Consider the following 24218-nt stretch of genomic DNA (forward strand, 5'->3'; position numbering starts at 1 on the left):
ACAGAACCTCTAAGAATATATATTTTTACTTTGCTTGAAATTGCAATTAAATGCAATGATTTCATTAAAACTATTTGGGTTTTACAAAAGGAAACGAATTCCTCAACACCCTTATCTAACAATTTCTTTTCATTAAAACATATTAACTATATGTATTAGCTAAACTGACATATTCTAACCACTTAAACAAAACAACGGTGCTGCATTTATCTTTGGATTTTACACAGGTACCTAGCAGCTATTTCACATTTATAGGATAAATTCCTAAGGCAACAAAAGTTTATAGTCTCAGTGAAGGCCACTGTACTCTCAAATGCCGCTAAATTAGGCTTGTGGGCAAAAGGTCCCTTGTGTTTTCAACACCCTCCTGTTTTTTCCTCAGTGTCAACATTTGCCTGATTCAGGCTTTCAACTTACTAAGAAATCTGCAGAGAACATTTTTCTCCCACAGAGGTGAAGTACAATGGAATTTTTCATTCCCTAGGGTGAGGTGTCCATAACCACCTTTGCCAGCTGAGCAGCACAGCAGGACCTCTGCACTCCCATCCCTGCCTGGTCTCCTGCTCCACCAGCAGATTGGGGAAGCACAGCAGGGGAGAAGCTGACAGAGACTGTTCTGTGGCTGCAAGGAGGCTTTGCGTGCCTTCTTGCATGCATATATGTGGGAATATGGAGAAAATAAGTGAGACAATACTTGTATCACTTCAAGCTCTGTCGGAGATAGAATTGTCCCATGGAACGTTCTCCCTGTCCACATTTCCCAGCAGGGACTCCAAATGGTCAGAGCAATAGATTCCCTAGGCTAAAATTTGAACTTGACATCATTACATTTTTCAGCCCAAATTTATAAAGCCATCCGAAATGCCACCTTAGGCTTCTAAAATGAATATCTTGAGAATCACCTACAGGACTGCTACTAGATAGCAATGCTTCATTCCTTAAACATCACCTGCCTTCCTTATACCGTCAAAAGACATATTTGCACCAGCTGCCTATTTTCCCCCTTTCTGCAGTGGGGCAGTCTTTCAGACATAATGCATTTAATAAGAGCACAGCTGAATGTCTATAAAAAAAAGTGGAAGGCTTCCCACTGGCTGCAGCATGAAAGCCAAGGTCTCCTTAGTGTTCCAAAAAGAGGCTTAAAGCATCACCTGTAAATGAAAAAAAAAAAAATTCTGCAATTTTTAGTAAAAATTCAGCACATGTATAATCATTTTAAAAAGGTAACAATTATGGGAAAAGATGGAATTTTTCAATGCAATCCATTTAACTCTGCTCTCAGAAGTGTCAACTGTCTACTGTCTTCACTTGCAAAAGGTCTATGAAGTTTTGGAAAAATGCATTTGTCAGTGGGAGACCTTTGAAGCACAATCACTATTTTCTCTTTCAGGTGAAACGTTCAAAACAAATTGGCTAATTAATGAGTACATAAAAGGTGCATTCATGCCTTCACAACCAATTATGTGAAATTAGTTTTCTTGCATATTTATGAAAGCACGAGTTATAAAGTGACTGGCTGTGATGTTAAAAATGTGAGTGTGTCATCATCAAATGAAATGGAGAGAGTAAAGTCTGGCTAGTAGAAAATACTTGTTAGTATTGAGTATTTCAGATATTATGGAAAATAGTACATAAAATAAAGATCAAGTTTACTCCAAAGTGAAAATGTCTCTGTGAAGAAAGACTTGAGTGCTTCCAACTGCCAAAATTTAACGAGGAGGAGGATGTTGCCTAATGTAGCTGTAGAAAATGAAAAGGTCTTGCCACCCAAAGTACAGACGTTAATATCAGAACAGTCAATTACTTTTAAGAAACTAAGCAAAGTCTGCTAACTTCTGCTAACTTGAACAATGTCACAATCCTATTTTGTTATTTTTGAGAACTCAACAAAGAAATTTGAACTGCCAGATTTACTTTTGTTCAGTCACACAGGCAGGAAAGATCTAGAAGATGAAAAACACACAAAACCCCACAGCTTTTAAGCACTGCATTGTGTAAGAAACAGCTTTAAAACATATGAGAAAGAGGTGGGAGGAAAGGGAGGAGGAATTTGGAAACCTTCTTTCAAAGTTTAATTTAAAATAGAATTTTGAGATCCAAACAATTCCTTTCAGCCAGCAAATCTTGTAAACAACAACACAGCAATATGCATACATCAGGAAGAAAAGGTTAAACTGATTACAAATGAAAAGTAAATTACTTCATAGTATTCATCACCAAAGTAAAAGATTAAAGAGCACAAACCATGTATTTAGCATATGAGGAAATTACCTATTACTTTGTTTCTTGAGTTAAAAGATGGAAGAAGAGAGGGTAAAGATGACTTTCCACCATTTATGTGCTCTTCCACTCTTCATTTGAACCTTCAAGATATAAGACAACTCCAGTTTATGATCTGTGCCTCCTCCAGTGACACTTTAAACACAGGCAGAAGACAAGAATATGAGGACCTATGGCTTCATTCTCTCCAAACATCAGAAAAAGCCCTCATTGGAAGTGGAATGTGGTACAACAAAAAGTCAGGGTACCAGGTGCCTGAGAAGAAATCTGTTCTGAATCTAGCAGAGATTGCAGTATTTCTCTTTTAATCATTTCTCTTTTCAATAGCCTAAACAAGAATGTTTTACTAGAAATGAGCCACTGGGAAGCAAAACATGTCTGACTTCTGTAAATATCCTATCCTTACTCTTACATAATAAAAGAAACCATGTTCTTAGTGGTGGGAAGTGATAGAGATGGACAGGTTATAACGGTTCCTAGAAAGGCGAAAATGGAGCAAAGTCAAAAGTGGGGTGAAGGTGGGGCTGGGGAACCAGGAAAATAAGGTTTATGAATCAGTTCATCCTGGTGTCAGCAAAGGAGCCAAGTAAAATGGCTTTCTTCAACACTCTTAAAAACAGTTGTAGAGCTTCCAGCCACCCAATTAGGGTATTTTGGGTAAAAGTTATTCCAAGGATTTCTTTAATGATTCATTTTTATATAAAGGTCCACAAGGGTACAGCCTTCTTACCTAGGCTAGGACATTTACAAATAAAGTTTGTCAGAGATGTCTGATCAGGAACCCCTCATCAGGGATGACTTTGTATGTAGTCAAGCCTTGAACTGCAAAATGACCCTTCAATTTCTAATACACCACTAACTTAACACTGTATCAGACCCATGATTTTAAGCTGACAGAGCTCCATTAATTGGCTTATCACTAATTTAAATTAGTCATTAATCCACTGCATTGTGTCTCCTCTTTATTGTCGGAGCTTCACTTGTTTATGCAATGCATTTTACAGAAACTTGTTTGATTTTGTCACGCTGCTATTTCTCTACATAAATCATTTTTATTTGAACACTTGTTTTCAGCATAGCCAGGAAAAATTTCACTAAGAGAAAATCATTTTGACAACACAGTAAATGGGTGACTCCTCAGGTATTTATTATCTTTGGTTAGCCCTTTGACATTTATTGTCAGTGGAGCAGCAAAGCAGTCCCAGTCCCTTAGGTAATTAGATCATACTAGTGAATCAAAGCTCTCTAATTATTCCTATTCCCAGAATCAACAAGAGGAGCAGGTGTGAGGGGCTGTGCATGTGTGCGTGTGTGTGTGCTTTGGGGAATATGTGCTTCTACGTGCATTAGAAAGAGGGGAAAAAATCTGGCAACCCCAGACCTGCACGTATTACCATGTGATCTGCCTCATTTTGCTCTATCCATCTTACCTTATTGGAAGCTTCTTAATTGACGAATGAGGACTTTATCAAGCCTGGCAGGAGTCGTTATGTCTGTGATTTTCCTTGAAATGTACCTGTCATGCAGCTCAAAATTAAATCGCCAGTTTGGGGCCTAACCAGAGACAGGGCAGTGACTCAAAGCACTCGGAAGGGAATGAATGATTAATGCAGTTTATAGACAGAATAGCACTTTCTCTGTCTCATGTGCTTTTTGTATGTAATCTCCAGTGGTTCAGCTTCGGATGGATCTAATGAAAAAGGACTGGATGTTTTCCACCTTCTCTTCAGAGCATGCTGTACGATTTATCCACTGACAAAATGTGCTAATGAAATGTCACCTTGGACAGCTTGCTAAAGGATTGATGGGCTGCAAGTTTTGCACTTTATTTAACTTTTGCAGGAAAAATGAATAAGTCCTCCAAACTCTGTATGATATAAAGATCCATTATGGTTTCCCACTCAGGAAGGAGCTGCTGCACTGGGATGGAAAAGAAGGCTGTGGCAAAGAGGTGAAAATAATGTAAAACAAATAATTACATATAAAATTGGGATGTATGGCCTCATTGCATTCAAAGACATAAATTTTAGTTGAGCAGCATAACTTTTTAAAACTTCTTTCTACAGTATTACCTCTGCCCTTTATGAAATAACATCAGCATCACAAAACTAGTAATTCAATTTAACTGATTGAAATATCATTAAAAAAACAAATAGTGATTCCAGCCTTCTCCTACACACAAGCCTTTTACATCTCTTCCCCTTCGGGCAATATCCAATGCTTTCAAACTTCCACGGTCAAAGACCAATGAATAATGAGTGATTATACCAATTTTACGATAGCCATTCCAGTATGCTTGATGTTCTGACTTTTCCTGAGAATAAAAAAAAAAAACCAAAACAAACAAAACCAAAAACAACAACAAACCAAGAACACTATCTGAATGTTAAATGCTCACCATCGATATCTAAGGGGTCTCTTTATATTGTTTGCCTTATATCCTTTTCACTTCCTCTTTTCTTGGAAGCGCATACAACTTGCCTAGCCAAAGAAAGGATCCTCCACCACGTGTACAACCAATGTGATACAATAAAGGCACAGCTACCTTCCCTATCCAGACATACGAATATTTTTCCACTAAGGTCTTGGTTCCTATTATATAGTAAAGTCTTTGGGTCAAGACTTGGATCCTTTTATTAGCAATGCAATCAACATACTTTATGCCACTAAAAAAGTACTAGTGTTGCTATTTTATATTAATTACAATTCACAGATATTTGTAACAAACTTTTTTCCAGTACACAAGAGTTCACATATTCTTCAAAACATTAGCCTTTCAAGGGGTGAACAGGACTAGCTCACAAAGCTGGAATCAGCTGGTTCTAAATTTGTTGTCTCCCTCCTGAAGCCAATTACTATTTGTCCAGGATGCGTGTGTCTTGTTCTCAGGATTATGCAAGCTGCCATATGCCCACCTCACTGTGACCCAACTCCAGAAGACACAAATTGAATCTAGCAAATTTTTTTCCACACAGAAATGCGGCAGAGGAGCATGTAAACAGGATCCTGCCCTCAAAACATTCTTCACTCCAGCATTAACATCAGGGTTTTTCTCATCTCCAGATTCAGACATCCTTGCTCTTATTCCAAGCAGAAGTGATCTTCTGTGACATTTCTCTTAACCTTTCTTTCTCCTCAGCACTATGCCTCTTAGACATAGAAAAAATTAGGAGAAATATTCCAAGGGCAAGCCAAAGAATTCTGAGACCTTCATTACTTTCTCTGTTTCTCCATTTGCAGTCAGTTTCCTGCCTGACAGGAATATGCTGAAGGTATAAAGCTGCCAGATGCCCCAAAACCACACTGAAAAAGGAATGCCCATTACATCCACTACAGCTGGTAACCCTGTGCAAAGCAGGCTTCCTTACCCGGCCAGAACAAGCTTTAGATAAATGGTAGGACAAGTATTATATTAAGTTATCCCTTTGTGATCTTCGAAGCGAGCTAACAGAGGGACACCTTCTCAGGACAGTGACATACCTCATCCCTGCTTCCCGAAACCCAGCTGTTCCCAGCCATTTTCCCACAAATGCCTTAGGTCATGGCAGACAAAAGCTGAACATGCCATTTTGCATATCCTTTTCCCAGAGATAAATGTTCTACTTAGGACACACCAACTGTGTTCTCTAGAAGAGTGGCTGCTGTATAGTATGTAGGGAAAGTCCAACATTTCCCATAAGAGTTTTTCTTTTGTTTTTTTTTATCAGAAAAATTGTACTAAATATGTGACACTTTTCATACAGATACTGCATCCCTTAAGTACGATCTGAGAGGTAAAAATTTGAACTCCATCACAATTAGAAATAAGGCTTAAACAGCAGGAGGGACCATGGGATAAACACCCCCACACACACAAAAGGACTGTCTGCTCTGTTTTGGTCCATGCTCCTGATGCTCCTGGGCCACTCTGACACCCACCTCTTCTACTTCCTCAAAACTTTTACCAGGCTGTTTATGCATTGCCATTCAAATCCACAGTAAAAGCCACTGAACACAGGGGGATCTTCTATAAAAGAAACACTTGATTTAGTTGTATTGCCTATAAAAAAACCCAGTTTTTAAAAAAGGAACTAATGAAAACACTGAAATATGTGCTAACCACACTGTCTACCTGTGTTCTCTCTCAGTCACTTAAGATTTATTCCTAACGAGGAAAGAGGATACAAACATGAAACTTCACAGAGCAAACTGTTTTCTTCCCTTGCTTCCCTTTGCTCCCCCTACGCCATGCAAGCGTATTCCCGGACACTCCAGAGCTTATTATTTTTAATTTATAGTTGCATAAAAATATCATTATCATTAAAAATATATCCATATACTCAGTAAAGGGCTTTGAACTAAAGGTAATAGATTCCTAGCCACAGTTGTAGCATGGCAGTTGCTTATTACCTTAATCACAGTGGATATTTTAATGCAGTGAGTTTTCTAGCTGTCCAATTCTTGCCTCGTTTTGTGGCTGTTCTGGTTATAGGCTCTCTGAGGCAGACACTAATCATACTTCTGATGTGCACATGTCAGGAACAAGAGGAACCATGACCAGGTTCTTTTGGCACTATCACAATAAAAAACTACAATAATTAGAGTAATACAAATGCGCTCAGGATTTCCAATTGCAAATTCTAACAGTTGGATTTGGAAATGAAACTCTGTTTGCCTTTGACTTGCAAATTACATGCCACAATCAGCTTCCTTACACCATTAGCTGCACGTGCAGTAATACCACTCATCTGGATTTCCTTTAATGTTTTATGACATATATGTGTGTCAAAAGCAAACTAAACCTCTGACATGCTACCTATTCTGCAAAGGAGTGCTATACATATTTGCCTCTGTTTATCTGCACATATATGCACAACGTGACATCCTAGAATACGGTGGGGCAAAGCAGCTCCATGGCTGCGAAAGGAGTGAAAACAACATAGTTCATTGAATGTATGCTGCTATTGACAATTGTTTGTAAACAACAGAAGAAAAGAAAATCTGTGTCGAACTGTTCAGCTTGCTACCTGAAAGACAAAGGTAAGGACAAGAATAGCTCATCTCGTGCTGCTATGCCCATGGTACTGCAAAGCTTTTAGATGGTAGCATTATCTTACATATTACTAATGTATAAAGTCTTAGAATATTCATGTATCACTGGGTGAGTTAAGGACTAAATTAAAGAAGAGCAACTCCTCTGAAGGCTCTTGCATGAAAAGTTAAATACCATCTTTAATTTTATTTTACAGCTATTTTTACAACATTGTTTCTCTAACCCATTTTGTGGTTAAAAAGACAGGATTAGAAGTCAAAAATATCAAAAAAATCAAAAAACCCAGTATCTTATGTAATTCATGCAGTTATGCAGTCTCCATTCTACCACACATACAAGGAAAAGTTTCATAAATAATTCTGTATGTATAGACTATATCCAATGCAAACACACAGAGCCAGGATTAGGGTTGCCCCAAGTATAGTTTTGTTATTATTGAAGTTAATCAAACTATGCTAAGCAGCAAGACAGACACTAGCAATATCAAAAGGAATTTGGAATTCACATATTTTGAACACTATTTGCAAATTATAAACCTTAGGGAACAATGTGTTTCATATCAGCCTTGGGTTCAGTCCTACAGTCCTCCCTACTTGTTCCTTTACTGCCAGAGAAAGCTATTGCGTGGCACGGTCTGCTTCAGCACAGCCTCTGCTGGCTGCCATGGAGATCCTACAGAAACTTAATGGAAAAGTTAGTTGCCTTCCTCTATGACAGAAAAGAAGCCATAGAGAAACAAAAGCTCTCTCAGTCCAGGGCTGAATACTTCTCTGAACACGACACTTCTGATGTATGTGGGGTAAAAACTCTTCTGATATCGAATTAATTTAGCCAACTGGAGTCAACTAGCTTCTTATTAACTGAACTGTCAATATATAAGAAAGTCTCCATTACTTGCCATGAAGACATTTAATGGAAGAAAAGTGAATAAATAGCAAGTGTTGTTATGGTCAACCCTTTAGCAGGATACTTTAATACCTTTGCGGAGAGAGCTATTTTATTTCCTAGCCAATCTATCCTACAGCATAACATAGCAATCACTACGTTCAACGTTAATGGAATAATAGTAAGTTTGCAATGACACCCCAGAATATTAACATTTTAGAACTAAAATTGACTGTACAACCTTGATTCACACCAATGGATATACGCCGTTCAATTTTAACTGAACAAACACAGTTTCCAGTTTGAAGTTTACATGCTTTTTTTTTTCTTTTACAAAGACCCTTTTACTTCACTGAGAAGTTGGTGCTTATTTATGTAAACATCTATTCAGCATTTTTCTCCTTGGTGTTTTGTTCATGCTTTACCTAGAGTCCAGTACTAAAATGCTATCCTATCACCTGGTATTGCATACATACAATAATGAGATTTCCATTACTGCATGTAAGCATCATACATTGATGTTTAATTTTTGTAAGAAAATCTCTAAAATATGTTGAAGTCTAGAAAGATAAGAGTCAAAAAGTCAAACTCTTGACTGTCCAAGTCAAAACATTTATAACTTGGGGTTTTTTTGGGGAATTCAATTACATATAGCACATAACATAGTTAAAGGATAGCTTGAGTTGGTTTCCATGCACTCAGCACTTCTGAAGATCAGATTTCAGGACTCCAGTCAGGCATTCAAAAAAAAGAGATGTACCAAATCAGTTTTGTTTAATTTTGTGATAGGGATGGAATATGGAATTCAATTTCTCAGTGTAGGTTTCTGTTGCCTTGAGTATTTCTTATCTCCCTACTGCCCTTCCCTCATTCAGCTTCCGTCTCTGCAATAACTGAAGAAGTCTCCTTCACTACTGCAGTGTGAAGCACAGGTGAATATAGAAAAATATGAGAATGTGTATTTGTGATGCACTTTCAGCGGGACGATCTTAACCTGACCAAGGGAAGACATTTTGCTCCTTCCAGAACTGACGGCTCCAGAGAGCCAGCAGCAGTCTCTTCACTTGCAGATCTCTGGTGGGAATCCTGGATGCAATGAAAATGTCTCCATATCTTAAAACTGACATTTGGGTGGGCTTTCAAAGGGAAAGAAAAAAAAAAAATCCATGAAGATAATTTCAGCCTGAACACTTAGGCAGTGGAATACACAGACTTACAATGGGAAATATCAATAAACTTTAGTACTAAAATGCTAGCTGTATCTTCATACTGGAGGACCAATTTTTCAGTGATAGCAAATATATTACTGAAATAGAAGATACTGAAATTTCCCATGAGTACTCATGTGCATTAAAAGATCCATGTACTGAACCAGCTATGAAGTCTATCAATCAATTCCTGCCTGCTTCCTACTCTCTCACTGACTTTTTTTCAGACAGTATCACAGCCCTGCAAATTTGGTAAGAAGAAATCTGTCTTCAATGTTATAACTCAAAGGCAATGCAAATGAGGGCTTGAGTACAGCTGCTAAATTAGCAAGGTTTGTGATAATTACTTCATTTCGGTCTGTTCATGCTGGGTATTCTAATACCTAATACATATATTATCAAGCACACTCAACACAGCTCACCTTGGTGAATATTAATAGCATTATTAAAACACAATTACAAAACACCATACATAGTTGGTAATAGCTACTAACACCTTGTTTTATGGAATTTGTTCAAGGTCTTGAAATCATTTAGTAGGCAAGTTATCAATTTCAAGAATCAAACACTGTTGAGCCTTACACATGCACTAGAGCTGATTAAATTCTTCCTCTCTGATGTTTTTTCATAGTTGAAAATTATTTTATTATATTCTCAAGCACTGAGATTTTGTAGAAAATAGCAATTCTTTTGCACTGAGAAGGGCATTCTTCTGGCACTTGCAGACTGAAAATGTTCAATGTAAACCCCTTCAAACATTATATTTGGGTTGCCAGAGACAGACAAACACTATCAGTTTTTACATTTTTTATGTAAAACGGTAACTTAAAAAAAAAAAAACCAAACCAAAAAAACCCAAACCAAACAACAAGGAAGAAAACTCTGCTACTGAATTGTAACCAATATCTTGCTCCCTATTCATGCCACCTCATTCACTGATGCAATTAACCAGGACAGAATCAACTTGTAAATGATGTGCTTATGATTCATGGTAATGGCACTTCTAAACAGATTGAAAACAAGTCTCTGATGCATTTACTGAAGTCCAGATCCTGAGAATATTACTCAAATTTTAAATCTTTATACTGGCAATCTCTTCTAAAGCCAAAATTCTGCTTACAAGGACTTTGCAAAAGCATGAACAGAAGTTAAACTTGAGAAAGAGTAAATACCAAGATGGTCAGAACAAATCCCTTTAAGATAAATATTGGAATTATTAGGGTTGTATAATAGCTATTACTAAGAAACATAGTTCTTGGTTTTGCACAATGCTTGGTCTTTCAGAAAAAGGCTGCAAAATATCTTCTGGGGTGAAAAAACTGTGATCGGGTCTAGTAGACAATAACCTAAGCAAGTTCTAGCAGATAAGGATATCACTGTATGTAGAAAGCTCTTTACAGTAGTATCTGACCTCACTCAAAGGATTCCCTTGAAGTGCTATGTATAAACCATGGGAAGAAAAAGAGGACTAAGCAAAAGTCCGTAGTTTATTTAAATGTTGGTTACACTTAGCCTAGTGTCAGAAAAGGGACAGCAGGGAACTTAAATCAGCACCTATAACTGAGGATATATAATAGCCCAAACACTGCTTTAACAGATATTTTAATGTTTGAAACCATAAGAAGAAAGGTTGCCACTGAAGTGACCAGAACTGCATAGAGGAAAAGGTTCTATAAAATGGAAAGTGTGGCAGATTACAGTCTTAGCAACAGAGGCATGAGCTATACAGAGATATCACTCTCAGCACTCTCAGAACAGCAGAGGAAAATGTATTTCAAATACCAGCAGAGGGAGGCTGTCAGCCTCTGGGTAAAAACAGCACACCAATGCACTCTAAAAGTGTTACACCGAACGCCCACATGAGTTCAGCCTTAAGAACTAGTCTCTATGGTGAGACTTCTGGGTATATGTACAACTAGAGGGAGTATCCAGCATCAATACACCCAACTCCCAACTTTTACAAGTGCCTCTATGAGTTAATACATTTCACAAAATTATCAGGCTTTAGCTTAAACTCCAGTGGATTTCCATCCTACTTATTTTTGTGTTCTTCTCAAGTTTTTAATCATCTTCTCAAAACATAATTGTTGGAAATAAACAGCTTTGGAACATGAACTATTGGCCATTACTAAAGGGGGAAAAGAAGGCTAATCTTTTGCAAAATCTTCAGTAAGAATTAAGATGAGTTACTGGGATGTTGTTTGAAAGATTCAGAAGCTGTATGGACACACTGCAGGAGAATGCCTTCTGTAGAATAAGCTGTGAAGATGCTACCAGTGTCACTAGAAAGAATTACAAGCATGCACAGAAGTGACAGAAAAGCCTGGGGAGTGAGAAAAGGAGAATCATAAACGTGTGGAAGAAATATTGTCAGTACAACCCAGCTAATAGTGTCAGTGAGACTAGATTAAAGGTGCTTGTTCTAGGATACAAGTAGTAAAACTTTAGAAAGCTTTAATATTTTTCAGTGCAGATCAAGCACTTAAACTTAGTTTGGAATTCTATGTCTAGAAAGGGGCCTTAGCTCTCCAGAGACTCGATTCTGGCATTCCTACTTTCAGTACGGAAGAAATGTGACAAACAACCTCTTTTCATGTAGTCTTCACCCTTTCTTTCATGCTAGGAGCCAAGAGACTAAAATGCAAACAAGGGGTTTTTGATGTACTCCCCTGGGCTGTTTCAAGCCACCTCCTGCAAACAGTTTCCACAAAACAGCTATAATCCCTGTTTTCAGCTAAATATCAGAGACTGAGGAACAAAGCCTCAGCCATCCCAACTCCGATTTTTCTGAGCCTTCTCACTCATTACAGTGAAAGCTGGACTCTACCAAGGTCACCAGGAAGGACACAGTGACATTTAGTGTGTGGACAAGAGTAAATAAAGTTCCCCTCTACCTTTTCATTCTTTTGCTGACTTTGTCTCTGTTCATGTTACTGTTCTGTGGGTTTTTGTAATGCATTTCACAATCTTGCAGAGTTTTGTGTTCTGCTGTCTCCCATACACAACATTTAGGCTTGTCTTGGCACTAGCTTGGATGACCTTTTCAATTTATCATGTGAAAGAAGTCAGCCTCAGCAAAGCCACACGGATTCCGATTAGAAATCCTAAAAGTGAGTGTTAATTAAATGCTAAGGTAAGAAGTTTGTTCTTTTGCAACTGAGTTAACGGTCCATCATTTGTTCAGGTGAGGTTTGTGTATTTCAAAGTGACACCTGAGAAAAGTAGAAGTTCTAAAGACCTGGTAAAGCATCCATTCAAAAGAAAGCAAAGTCTGGGTTTTCACCAAAGCCAGAAGACCTTTGGCACTGATTTTAATGTAAGCAGCAGCAAATTCTTTGTCTTCAACACATTGAGGGTTCCCTTAGGGAAAAATAGTTTATGTGAGCAATACCTTGAAAACAGGGAATCTTGGCATAGTTGAGAATGGGGGAAAAAAAGAGTCAAATTTTCAAAGTAAAGCTTCTGCAAAGCAATTTTACTCCCTACTCTCAGATCTTCTAAAACACGAATATTTCACAAAGCTGAATGAAAATACACACTTATAGCAGAATGCAGTATGCAGCCTTTTCTGCATGCATATATAAAGCAGATGTAAATTGCTTTTTGCATTACTGCAATTTCCTATAGCAGAATGCAACCTCTCCAAAGATCAGTGCTGACACTCTTTTTCGTGACCACCAGAGAACTTCTGCAAATACATTTGGAGGGCAGAAACTACATAGCCACGCAAGTTTGTATTTCCCATCATTTAGATCATGTATAGAAAAAATAAGCACATAAACAGCACCAAAGAGAAGATATGAACAAGAACCATGTATCACAAATTACACTGGATACACACAGAATGCAGGGGTGCAGAAAAAATATTGTTTAAAGTAAGCACCCTCATAGTTCTAGCTAAAATATTAGAAAAAATATCAGCAAAAATCACTAAGATTCCTACTGGAAGCTGAAATACTAGGAAGGGTAGAGAAGAGGAGAAGAGGAACTGTGTGTCATCCTTTCAAATACTGCTCTAGGAAAAGGTGAACATAGTACTTGGTGTTTTGTTCAATAGCACCTTCAATATCAAGAAGCACATCCTTTTTTTGCATGTTACTAAGGATAACAGCTAAACTGTGCTATTCTGGACATAGCAATTTTAAAAGTCTGAATAGAAGAGCTCCTGGGTTTATATAGTTTTTCTAAATATCAGTCTGAATAGAAGGGTTCCTGGGCTTATATAGTTTTTCTAAATATCAGTTACTGAAGGTCCTTTGAGTATATTCCTGTGACTTAGGCTGGGATCTGATGAGTACCTGCTGTATTAATCTGCTATGTCTAATCACATACTTTTGCTATTTTTCTCTTTTTCTCAGAACCGTTCTCTTTACTTCCAGCTTCAGATTTTATTTGGCTAATGTAAATTTCTATGTACCTATATTAAAGGGCTTTGGGCAGTTTTAATTTGCACATTTTCCTCTGTGTTTTGTTCCATCTTTTGATTCCTCTGTTTTCCCCATGCAAGCTTTCTCTTTGATCTTCATATGGTTTGTTTTGCAAACATTGTGTACGGCAGGTCTCCTGGAGCAATGCTCAGGTCCCTGTGCTGCATGGTGGCTCTTCTGTTACAGCTTCCATTTTCTCTATCTCTAAATGCTGTAATGCACAAAATAAAATCCTCCTTTGTGGAAATAAAACCTGTGGTGAGCTCTGCCATAACTTTACCGTTTGGGACAAGCTATCTGCTTGCATGCTAGAAGGCAAGAGAGTTCCTTGAGTTCAAAGGGAAGGAGACAAAACCAAAGCTAATCACCTCTGTGCAGTAAGAGGATGAGAAAAGGGTATGTTCTGGAGAAGTGCTTTAGAAGAAGTCAGTTTTGGTTAAAGGACCTTGGGCTTCATGTTTTTTTCTCTATAGTACTTTAGGGCCTGTTCCAGCATATTAAGGTATATATCTTAAGTTCCAACCCTTAAGATATACGAAATCTCTTAGAGAGACCTTCAAAAAATGGGACATTAAGTAGACCTCAGTAGTTCTCCCAAACATAATGAAACTGCACATTTGTAGGTACTTTTGGAGGTAAGCATTTGTCACTTTAAGCAAGAGTCTATATAGGTATGCTTTCTCTCTTTAATTTTTCCCTTCCACAGCAAGAGAAAGGAGTTGCTACTTAATTTAATAAAGATAAATTTTGCCAACATTCCCCCTCATGACATCTCATTGAGAGATGCACATCATTTCTCATTAGGCATCATGCAGATGGTCTAAGCAGTTTAACACTCCATGTCAGAGGCCTTGAGGAGACAAAAAAGTCTCCCTCTATTTTTTATCCTTGTCCTGGTTGGACAACTATAAAGAAGAACAATGTTTAAACATTAAACATTTGCTTAATTTTTAAAGATGACATTTTTCTTCTTAATGTTGAAACACAGTTACAGAATGTTGAAACTCGTTTACCGTCTGTGACGGACCCTACTAGTGTCATCGATGTCGTCTCTCAGCAAGATGGCCTTGACAAAGTGGCAGCGCATAAATGACAAGTGTGATTATCACAGAATACACCCATGCACTTCAGTTTCTATTCTGCAGAATGAAATTTCTTTGCATAATCCTTCCTGCCCTGAAAACTGCTACTGTTTAACCAAGAGTGGTGATGTTGATGACTTTGCTTTGCAGAAATTTAGACCAGTCCCATCCGAAGAAGGTAAGTTAAAAAGGCATCACTTGCTATGTACTTGTCAGATGAAACAAGGACCAGTGTTTTTAACATGACGAAACAGACACCGAGTTGAATTCAAACACTAATGAAAATGACTGTAAGAATGACAATGAAGGAATCCAAACACTTTGCATACAATTCACATTTATATAGATATACCTCTGCTGTAGACAGTAGGATCTGGCTCTTCCACAGGTAGATCACAGACAGCTTCACAAAGGAGGTGAAAACGTATGACAAATTATAGATATTGAAACTCATGCAGTGGAAAGTGAAAAGACTTGTTCTATGCCGTCTAGTTAGTCAATAGCAGAAAGAAAACATTTTTGAGTTTCAGATGTCTGCTGTGTTAAAGAACAAGAGTTAGTGCCTCTGTCACTTCTTCCAACATGTCAAAATTTCCCGACCGACTGTGTCAATCCTCTCAATCAAGCACCACCCCACAAATTAAAATTAGGAGCCTGGATTCAAAACACCTTTTGTCTTCCAACAAGAAGATGAATGCTGCTGCAGAAACTTGCTCGTCTGACAGATTAATCAGATGAGAGTCCCACTCTGCTAAAGCAGCAATGTGACTCTGCAGGTTACAGCAGCTGGCGTAGCCCTTGGCAGGTCAGACCCAGTTCTGCCCCATGCCGTTGCGTCAGATGGGGCAAGCTACAAAGCCTAACTTTATCCTCTACCTCTGAAATGGAAATAAAAGCATTCTCTTGCTTCGAAAAGGTGTTGTGAAGACAAGCCTGTTAAATGCTGTAAGGCACGCGGATACCATGGCAATGAGGAACGTAGACATAGGTGTTAGTGGGTGCACATGCATTCGCACCTGCTCTAGGTAATTCTGGCAACAGCCTTGTTGATAAAGACCACACCACCCTTCTTATTTGCCAAGCTGCTCCCCAGGAGCAAACTGCTCCTTGTAATTTTTAAAGACACGTGCAGAAGTACTCCAAGTGCAAGACTTTGAATGACACCCAGTTCATAAGACTATATTGCAAACCACTGACAATATTTTTAAATTAAGTGGGGAAATAAGAAGATGGAATTTACTCAGCTCATATGTATGTGTATGTATTTGTGTGTATGAGAGAGAGAGAGGCTGAAGGAGAAAGAACACGTTTCTCCATATACGTTCTAGATACAAGTAAAAAAAAAAGTCTTTGAGCAAATGACAAAATAATGTCTTCAAAACCAGCACAACAGAAGACGTGAGGAAACTGGAAATTTTTCCCAATTGTCTGTTACTTGCTTTGCAGCCTGGGGCCTTCTCTAGAAAAGAACTTTTTTTCTTATGACCTTTATATGTTTTTTCCGGTTTCCGTTTATATTCTTTTTAATGCATGAAAGCAAAAAAAAAAAAATCTTTTAAAAAATATTATTCTTGCTATCATTGTCACAAAGTTGTTTTTTTTTTACCAAAGAGTTCAACAATAGTTTTATTTACTACAGAGTTTTAGTTAAGCATGTGTAATTTATTATTGATTGGAAATCACATGACCAAAAAAAATCACCAAAATGCTACAACTGCTGTGTCATATAAATTATGGCACACTCACGTACACATTGAATTTCCTCTAACTGTGACCTTTACCGTGCTACTTGCTTCTACAGGAAAAACATTTGAATAAAAGACATGATTTGTATGATTGCTTAACATAGTAATGAGCTGAGGGGATTAAACAGTATAATGGACTGTGTGGTATAATGGATGTGTTCCTTGGTTGCCTGATAACAATTTCTCACCATGAACTGAATTAAGGTCATGCAGGAGTCATAAATTTCATGAAGCAGGCAGCACAAAACTGTAGAGAAATGAGTCCATGTGGTCTCATTCCAACCTCTGATGGCTGAATGGGTCCAGAGTAGATGGCTAAACAACATGTGCATAGCATTTTGTAAAAGATGATTCTCCAGTCATTTTTTGTGAGAGGTGTACCAAGTCACTCTGAAAACAATTACAGAAGACAAACTGTAGTACTAGCTCTTCCATGGATAGATCACCAACCTGTTGGCAGAGAATACTGGATTAGTCTTGGTTTTTTTAATTCAATCATAGTGTTGTTTTGCTATTAATTTCCGCAGTCTAGTGCATATATTAAGATGATGAATAATCCTGGAAATAAGTCTCTGTATTACAACATTAGAATAAAATACTCAGATCGCATTCTTACAGCAAGAAAAAGAAAACAAAAAGAAGAAAATAATGTTCTTTACATTTAGCATAGCTGGTCTTTACTCATTTGCTCTATCAGCTGCAGTCACAGACCATGTTATGCAGGTGAGTAGTATTAACATATTGTAATTGTGTGAACACTTCTGGTTTTACAGTTCCCCAGCCTCAGCTGACAGCTTTGCCTTGGAGAACTGAAACTGGCTAGATCATCATTCAAACTGAAACAGGAAAAAAAGGGTTTTAAGGCCACCTTTCATCCTTGTTAACAGTTCCTTGAACTAATAATAAAATATTCCGTGGCTTATCCTCCAACATCTTTGCCTTTTCCTCTCCTCATTCTGCTTAAATTTCAATACCTTCCTTTCCTAGCCAGGAAAGGGAGAAGAACTCCTTATATGAGAACTACCTTTAGTGGTCATATTTGAAAACTCCTCCTAGTCTTATTTATTTATAATTTTTTTAGAAGATCTAAAAATTATTCCTTTTTATTCTTATTGAACATCATTAGTTTGCAGAGGAATCTGGCAGAGTTTTTGACATCAGGCAACAACATTCCTGATTAATCCGGAATATTTGTTACAAAAAGATGTGGTTTGAAATTGATTCATAGACATTCATATATGCAGAAGAAGGAATAATTCAAGGATATTAACTTCTATGCTCAGTTGCACAGGCATTTTGTATGCATATGTAGCATACTGTACCTTGGCCCATTCATATCATTCCCATTACTGACAGAAAGTTGTGCTGACAGATTCAGGGCAAGATATGCCCTCTTGGCTGTGCTTTACGCCAAACAAATATACCAGTTTCCCAGCCAATTTGGAGCAGAGAGTGCTATTCTGATTTGCAAAAGAGTCTAACACAATTAGGTAACCTGAAACTAATTATTCATAATTCAGACTGAATAGACTCATGCCTAAATTCCTAGTCAATGTTTTTTAACACTGAAAATCGCAGTCTCTATTAATTCATATTTGCTGTTAGCAGAAGTATATGTTACCAAGAATAAGGTATTTTTTTCTTAATATCACTTAAGATATACTAAAGCTTCAGGGTAATGAGTAAATGATTTGAAGTCAAACACATTCAAATGTCCCAGCAGATTTTCTTTCAGGTCAACATTTGACATGGATCTGAAAAGAGTGTACAATGTTACTGGTTTCCTTAGGTAGACCAATCACTAAAATATATCCCACTAATCTTTTGAATTATTTCCAGTAATAGAAAAAAAATATTTCTCCATAATTAAAAAGTACACTCTAAAGGTTAAGCTACACATTTAAAAGTCAAGCTTACAGTAGGAACTACTTAGTCATATGAAGTTTTATAGTTCCCTTGAGAATGACTTGTGACAACTGTGTGGGGCTATTTCTCTAGCTCACCAATGCTGATTTTTTTCTTCTTCTACTGAAATGTTTCCTGCTTCTCCATCAGAATGTGAATTAGCATACTCATTTCTCCAGTTTTCATTATGGTACGCATTCTCCAGATTTAGGCTTTTAGCTCAACCAGATTGTTTGCATTTCCCACAAGTCTTCTACAACGGCTTATGCCCAGCTGGGCAAGTCTACTGCTTGGTGTAATCAGATCTTGAAGGAAATTCAACAAGAACTTCAGCTCATGCAGCAGGGAGACACAGAAGTCATTGACACCATGTGTAGTAGACGAGGATTTGGTGCAGATCTTTGTAGATCATCTGCATACCTTCTGAATTTGTGCTTAAATGTGAGCATTTCTCTCTAAAATTTCCAAAGATTTTCCTAAGCATACTCAGAAGAATAAACCTTAAAACGCCAAGTAAAAAAAACCAAAATGCAAGATGCATTTTAAAAAAGGACAAACATGGGTTTCTACATTGAAACAAGAATAACCTGCTGCACAAACAGATGGGAGCAAGGCTCTGGGTAACAAGTTTGCAGAAAAGAATAGAAAAGTTATCCTGCATCACAAATATATCGGTAAATAAAAATGTTTTGATATAATGAAAAAAGCATTAATCAGTATGGACCACATAAACTGGAATATAGATTTTAATGGAAATAACATACTCACTTAATCTTACAGTTTCCTCAGCCACTGGGAAATACACTTGGAAGACTTCAACTGTTATATCAAATTTTGCACACAGAATCACTGGAGAAATTCCCAAGCAAGGAAAGTATATAAGTCTAGAAGTTAGGAACTTGGGGAAGATTTAAAAATGTACTTGCTTAAAGAACCAGATGAAGGGAAAACAGAATGATAACTTTCAAGCATATATGAGGTAGCTGCATTAAAAAAAAAAGGGCGCATCAATCTGCTCTCCACATTGAGAGAACAGAAAGTAAGAGGATCCAACATGATCCTACTCATGTGTAGATGACTCCAACTAATGGGGCTAGACGGGTCACCAGTAACACAGTAATCTATGCATCAAGTTCCCTTGCATAGCTTGAGTTAGCCCCTGAGGCCAGATTTCTCAAAAAAGCTAATACTAGAACCTGTGCATTACAAAGAACTGACCCCAGATTTAGGAAAACCATATACCTTACACAATTGGCATGCTGTTATTGTATAGAGTTAACCCCACAGGTCTCTTTTCATCAGCAAAAAATTATATTCTCTTCCCAAAATGAAATCTTCCCTAAACAACATTGAGTTCAAAAAAGAAAATAACAAATTATTTAAAAAGGGGGTTATTTTCACATTTGTTAGAATTTCAAGCTGCTGTTCTCTGTTGTATTCACTGTATTACCATTTTTTAAGTGCAGCAGTTAATTTGCATGGTAATTACAAAGTTTAACAAATAGCTTTAATGGCTGAAAGGGGTACACTCCATTTAAATTACTGACAGTACTACTTTAGACATTTTTAACTGCAATTTAAAAATGAAAGCTTTTCAATCCTAATGTGCCATATAGATTCCCAAAGCTCAGCAATATTTGTGTTTTAAGAAGGTAAAACCTCTTCCCCAGTCCATTGTGAAAGCTCTGCTCTTTAGTGACTTGCAAAACCCTATTCATAAATACTGATTAGGCACTATTTCACCATAGGGTGCAGCATTACTAGCACAGCTCCCTAGCTAGGGCCAAATTGGAAATGTTAGTATAGTAAATCAGGCCAAATGTCCTGGTAATTCTATACATGAAAGATCATCTTTAATAAATAGACGTTAACTAGGGACTCAGCTCATTTTATTTTTAGTTTGTAAGTGTCAAATGCCAGGCACTGATTTAAGGGGGAAAAGCTATGGGCAAGGAATGCATAATGTGATTGCACCATTTAAAGGGAAAAAAGCTTGAAGGCACCGACTGTTTGCAGTGTGGCTGGCTGACAAACAGCAAGGGGAGTGGATCCAAGAGACAATTCATTCTGCTAAATAAAGGGACACACACTTATCTGCTGCCTTCTTGAAAGTGCCACAAATTAACCACTTTTACAGCTTGGTATGAAAGGCTTCTGTACGCCTGCAGATTTCTTTGACTGCTCTTTGGACTAGTGCCTCATAACACCCTGTTAAGCATAAAATGTATCAAATGCATTAGGACTTTTGTTTTAATTGTAGAACGGTTACAGAAGCAGTGTAGAAATTATGGAGCCCATTAGCCACCAGTCATACTTTATTCGTACTTCTTGGAATCGCTAAATACATAATTAACAGTTCCATCCATTTTGTTCTTAAACATAGTATTTCATAAGGAAAAAAAAAGCTTCCATGTTTCCACACAGGATATTTAGGAGCAATTACGCTATCAGAGCCATTCCCCTGCCCCTGTGATAGCCTTGCCTCAGGCAAGCACTTTGGCTTCTCTCTCTTGCTTGATGTATGAAGGATTCTTGAGTGTTTGGCCATGCTGGAGTCTATAGTGCCCTTAGAGACCACTGGAGGGAGGACGCCCTTGCTTTGCAGCAGCTCCCTTTTCACTCAGAGATGTGCAGGTAAGGTACCAATTAATTACTACACACTTTTCCTTTGTAATAAGCTTCTCTTAAAAAATGGCACTTCCAGAAATGACACGACAGCTGCTGGTAAAGAGCAGTTCCAACATTGTTTCCAGAAATGTCAATTAGACCTGCAAGAAACACAATATGAACCTGGAGAATTGATTATTATTTCACTTGGAGACTTACACCACACGGTATCACTTATCCCTCCATGAGTCTGGGAACCCACAGCAGCAGTGGGAAAATAAGGCAAGTCCTCAGTGTGGCTGTGTGTACTTTTCCACTGTTGGACTTCATAGAAGTTGTCTACCATATTTGAAAGCATTATTCCTAATGCATAAGAATTTGACAGGCAGGTTAGTGTTGACTGCCCTCACAGCTCTCTCCTTCAGCCAAACCCATCTCTGATGGAAAGAGGTGAAGCCTGGAGAAGATAATCTGCCTGTACCTTACCATGTTCACGTTCCCAGGCTCTACTGTAGGTCTTACAAAATTTCTTGCCAGTAATTGACAAAGTCTTTGCTACAGTAGGAATTGTACTCGAGAATAAAACCTCTCTGTTCTAGTGAAATTGATACCCATGTGTGTGTCTTTGTCTCTTGCAGGACTACAATTACTTGCTTCCCACATCAAGTCACTTCAGAATTTATCATAGCCCGAACAGAGCTACAGATGTCCATGAAGTAAGCATGACAGCATTGATGGCAGACCTGTGACCAACACACCTAACATTCAAAATAGCACAAGAGAAAACTGCCTTGCCAAAGTTTTGTTCTCGTCTTGGCAAAGAGATTGCTTTTGCAACTTGTGGTGTCTTCAACACTCTGACAGTTCTCTTGTTACTACTCTCCAGAGAAATGGAGGAGGAAAGCAGCCTTCAAGAGAATCAAGAAATCAGCCCGGTGTGGCAAAAGATCACTAAACATTGTCAGCCATGACAGATCGTTCAATTTCTTCCAGGAGTTTCACAGCACTGCGCTGTGCATGGAACTAAATACATTGCATTTTGCTACACTGGAAATTTAAGGATTTGCAGTAGAGAATGGAGAAATTTGTACAAGATGGTAAACAGAGAAATATTACCTTTTCTACAGAAAATACATTTTCCCCTATGTATTCTCTTCATTCCTGACAAGACGAGCCTCAGTTTATCAGAATAAGGCTTGTTGCCTTTTTGAACGATGCAAAAGTCAAAAGGACATTTTAGCTCTAAATACGACCTTTTTAGTTAGTTTTATCCATGGGTCAAAATAGACTATGATGATCCAGAAAGGAGAAATCCTTCTTCTTCCTCAGAGATCTTCTATCTAGTGCCCATATCACAGAATGTAACTCCAGTGCTTTAATTTATACTAGCTCTCTTTTCAAGCAGAATCGTCTCTGTACATGATGCGTATCGGTGGAGGTTTCATATAAATCAGGAAAGCAGATTGGGGTGAGGATGGGTAAAATTAATTAGTATTAGGAAAGCACTGCAATGTTTTTATTCAGTTTACCTGCGTATAGCTCAAAATGCATGGCTTACCACTGGAGGTATTAGTCAGCATCTTGTTATTTTTTCACCATCTTGGGTAATATCAGCTAGAAGACAAGCTAACTTAGTGACTTTGAGATGATATTAAATGCTACAAAACAGACAAATACCACTACAAAGCAATAGTCAGAACACAAAATGTATTGTATATAACCAGAATAAATTGACTAATCCCTGGTCCTTCACAAGAAATATCATTCTTGTTTTCTTTCTGCCTATGGAGGAAGACATATTGATTAGTGACTTAGGCACCACTCACAGCTGCATCTCTATTTGTCCTAATTTCTAGTGTCAACACTAGCTAAATGAAGGTTGCAGCCATGTTCCCTGATGGTGCTTTTCATGATTGCACACATACACAATCATGTGTAAGAAAAGGAGTCACAGTTTGCTGCAAAATAGTCTCTTTTTAGAACTTAGTCTTGCCTGTGTAACAGTTTAGGAAGGCTGTAAAAGATAGTCTAAGCCTCATAGCATAGTTTAGGAAAACAAATATACACCCATATTTTTCCCAATACTGAAAAACTGTTTGTCTCATTTTAGCAAAATACTGTTTTGTTTAATATTATTTGCATTGTAACATAACAATCTTCTACAAAAATATTTTTTTTAATACAATTTCTTCCCAGGCTTGATAATAAAGGATAAATTCCTGTATGCTTGATACCATTTCAAATTTCAAAGGACAGACGGTAACAGCCTTGGCATTGCTTTTGCTGGCATTTGGATAAATTGACTGTATAATGAGTCCTTGGTTGTCCTTAAGCAAAACTTTGTTGGACAGGTTCATTTACAATGCTCACGCAGAATGACCTTCCAATCTGGCTTAGAGGCCCCTAGATTGCTGTAAATGTGACCTGACATTTCCTTACGGGTGAAATATTAGATTATAGCAAGGAATACAATAACATAATTTTATTTCAGAGTCTAAGCGAAAGTGATGGTCAAACAGATTAAGATGTAAAATTCCTTTGTAAAATTAAATTATTTGTAATCTGATGCATACCCCTTGTTTTATCTGCCATATAATATAATTATTTTATACAGTATAGTCGCTGTATTATTGGTGCTGCTGACAAAACAAAAATAGTACCATTGCCAAAGCGGGGGGGGGGGGGGGGGTGTCAAGAACTTTGGAGGGCAGTTATTCTGACTTCTAAAGTTTTATCTTTAAAATAAGAACGCTTGTGATTTTTGCTGAGTTTTATAATGGTATTTGGCTTTTAAGCTGATTTCTTTTTCACCTCTAATATTAGTCAGAACCATCAACTTCTTAGCATTCATCTTATAATATCAATGTTTTAAATGACAAGATGTTTTCATACTTTCCATGGTTTATCAGCAGCTTTACCTCAACCTATAACTGTTTGCAATTTTTTGCCCACAATCAACTGGATGCCTAGGTGAAAGTGTTTAGAAGTCTAGACATTTCATAAGTAACTCTCATTCAATGATTAAATACCTAAATGCCATTAAATCA

This window comes from Chroicocephalus ridibundus, chromosome Z (assembly GCF_963924245.1).
Source record: "Chroicocephalus ridibundus chromosome Z, bChrRid1.1, whole genome shotgun sequence".
Classification (NCBI taxonomy): domain Eukaryota; kingdom Metazoa; phylum Chordata; class Aves; order Charadriiformes; family Laridae; genus Chroicocephalus; species Chroicocephalus ridibundus.